Source organism: Microtus ochrogaster, chromosome 2 (assembly GCF_000317375.1).
Source record: "Microtus ochrogaster isolate Prairie Vole_2 chromosome 2, MicOch1.0, whole genome shotgun sequence".
Classification (NCBI taxonomy): Eukaryota; Metazoa; Chordata; class Mammalia; order Rodentia; family Cricetidae; genus Microtus; species Microtus ochrogaster.
In genome coordinates, this window is record NC_022010.1 from 35309933 (window position 1) to 35313523 (window position 3591).

General features: G+C 35.5%; 1 pseudogene; it reads left to right on the forward strand.

Annotated features, from left to right (window-relative positions):
• The window catches only part of LOC101997402, a 20075-nt pseudogene that overhangs the window by 703 nt on the left and 15781 nt on the right, over positions 1-3591 (forward strand).

Genomic DNA, 3591 nt, shown 5'->3' on the forward strand with positions numbered 1-3591 from the left:
TTAAAGATTTCTGTCTCTTCCCCGCCACCGCCTCCCATTTTCCTCCCCCTCCCCCAATCAAGTCCCCCTCCCTCGTCAGCCCAAAGAGCAATCAGGGTTCTGATCCTACTGTACGTACTGGCTTTTGGGGAGCCTAGGCAGTTTGGATGCTCACCTGACTAGACCTGGATGGAGGTGGGCGGTCCTTGGACTTCCCACAGGTCAGGGAGAGAAATATATGGTTTGTAATTGCTTACATGTGGATATTAGCTGATAAGTCTTTGATAAACAACTGCAATCTGTATAAGAACAGAAGTTAGGTATAAAGTATGGAACTAGAGGGGAGAGATGGAATTCCATCTGAAAGGGAAATAGAATAGATAGATATGGATGAACAGGATGGGAAATGTAATGGGCACATCATTCCACCAAATTGGAAAATCATCTAGTGGGAAGGAAAAGGACAAAGTAAGAAAAACAGGAAGAAACATCTGAAACTAAGGACCATTTAAAGGATCATATGGAAACCTAATAATACCTAATTCTAACATAAATATATGTCTGAAGGCAATCTAATGGCAATCTAAATTGCCACAAAATGGAAGAGACAGACCCTAACTGGACTTAAGAGTTTTATTCATTGCTATGTTACTATTGTGTTACATGTATTAATTTCATGTACTGAACAATCCTTGCCTCTCCATAATAAATCCTACTTTTTGCGGTGCATGAACCTTTTAATGGACTGTGTGTTTATTTACTATTAGGTTTTCATATATTTCTGTATTCATATGTCCTTTTACTTCCCACTAGATTTTCCAGTTTGGTGGAATATTTCTTTCTGGGTCTGAGTCACCTCACTAAGGAATTTTTTTTCTCTAACTCCATAAATTTACCCAAACTTTCATGAATTTACTTTTTATTAACGACTGAATAATATCCCACTGTATAAACTACCACATTTTCTTTATCCATCCATTGATGGACAGCTAGGTTGCTTATAATTTCTGGCTATTGTAATTAGAGCAGCAATTAACATGGTTGAGCAAGTCATTCTGTAGTAAGATGAACCATTTTTCTTTGGGTATATGCCCAGGAATGGTATAGCTGGATCTTAATGTACATCTATTCTCAACTTCTGAGGAACTGCAACACTGATTTCCATAGTGACTGTTCAAGTTTGCACTCCCACCAAAAGAGGAGTGTTCCCCTTGCTCCACATTCCAACCAGGATGAGCTGTCACTGGCATTATAGATCTTAGCCATTCTGACTCTGTAAGATGAAATTTTAAAATAGTTTTGACTTGCATTTCCCTGATGGCTAAGTAGGTAGAACATTTCCTTAAGTGCTTCTTAGCCAGTTGGGTTTCCTCTTTTGAGAATATTCTGTTTAGATTTGTATTCCAATTTTAACTGGGCTGTTTTCTTCAAATAAATTTTTTTCAGTTATTTATATATTTTAGATACTAGCTCTTTATTGGATGTATAGCTGATAAAGTTTTTTCTCATTCTTTAGACTGTCATTTTGTTCAATTGATGATGTCCTTTGCCATACAGAAGCTTTTCAGTTTTGTGAAGCCCCATTTATTAATCGTTCTTAGTGATTATACTACCTGAGTTATGTTCAGAATGTTTTTTTCTGTGCTGCCAATGGGTTCAAGACTATTTTCAACTTTCTCTTCTACCAGATTAGTTATTCCTAGCCTTAAATTTCAGTTGAATTGTATGCAAGATGGTAAATATGGATCGAATTGTGTTCTGCGGCATTCAGCCATCCATTTTTATTAGCACCATTTGTTAAAGATGATGTCTTCTTTCTTTCCAGTGTGTATTTCTGGATTCTTAATAAAGAACCAGTTACTAATACATGTATGGATTTATTTCTAGGCCTTCAATTTTGTTCCACTGTTGGATGTGTCTTTTTTGTACCAATGCCTTGCTGTTTTTATTACTATAGCTGTTTTTATTATTTGGGGAGACAGTGATACTTCCTTCAGTTATTTTATCCTTCAAGATTGCTTTTGCTAATTTGGATTCCACTGTTTATTTACTTCAAAATAAACTTAAAATTACCCTTTCAATATCTGTGAAGAATTGTATTGAAATTCTGATGGGTATTGCATCACATTGGATGACCAGTTTTACTATTTTAATCCTACTGATCCAAGAGCAAGAGAAAATTTTTCCATTTTCTGATATCTCTTTTAATTTTTTTCTTCTGTGCCTTAAAATTTTTATCATATAAATCTTTCACTGTTTTATTAGAGTTAGCCCCTCAATTTTTGAAGCCATTCTGAAAGTTATTGTTTCCCTGATTTCTTTCTCAGTTCATTTGTTATTTGTCTATAGAAAATCTACTAATTTGTGTGTATTAGTTTTATATCCTGCTACTTTGTTGAAAGTGATTATCAGTTTTAGGAGTTTCCTGGTGGAATTTTAAGGGTAGCTTAAGTACATAATCAAGCCATATACAAATTATGATACTCTGACTTCTGTTGCAATTTTTAATCACACTCTTATAGGGAAGGCCTTGGGCCTTGCTCAAAGCAATGTGCCTTACCCTCTCTGTCTAGTGGATGAGGGGTGGGGTGGAAGGAAAGGTGGAGGGAATGGGAGGAGGAGAGGGCGTGGGAACTGGAACTGGCATATAAAATAAAAAAGATAGTTTGTTTTCATTTTAAAAAAATAAAATTTAAAAAAAGAAAAAATAATACAAAAAAGAAAGTATCTTCAACAAATGGTGCTGGCATAACTGGATATTGGCATATAGAAGAATGCAAATCATTCAATACTTATCACCCTGCACAAAACTCAAATCCAAGTGGATTAAAGACCTTATCATAAATTCAGATATACTTAACCTGATAGACGAAAAAGTGGGAAATAATCTCAAACACATTGGTGCAGGAGACAACTTCATGAACAGAATTCCAATAGCACAGGCACTGATTGACAATTGATAAATGGGACCTCAAGAAATTGAAGTTTCTGAAAGGCAAAAGACACTATCAATAGGACAAAATGTCATCCTACAGACTGGGAAAAGATCTTCACCAACCCAATATCCAATAGAGAGCTGATTTCCAAAATATGTAAATAAATCAAGAAACTAGGCTTCAAAATACCAAATAATCCAATTAAAAAATGGGGTACAGATCTAAACACAGAATTCTCAGTAGAAGAATCTCAAATGGCCAAGAAACATTAAAGGAGTTGTTCAACATCATTAGTCATCAGGGAAATGCAAATCAAAATGACTATGAGATTCCATCTTACACTTGTCAGAATGGTTACAATCAAAAACACCAGTGACAGCTTATGCTGGAAAGCAAAGGGAACACTCCTCCACTGCTGGCGTGAGTACAAATTTGTAAGTCACTTTAGAAGCCAGTGTGGTGGTTTTTCAAAAACCTAGGAATCAACCATCACAAGACCTAGCTCTACTGTTCTTTGGCATATACCCAAAGAATACCCAATAATTCCACAAGGACACTTGCTCAACTAATAGCCAGAACTTGGAAACATCCTAGATGTCCCTCAACTGATGAATGGATAAAGAAAAAAAATGTGCTATATTCATTCAATGGAATATTACTCAACTGTTAAAAACAA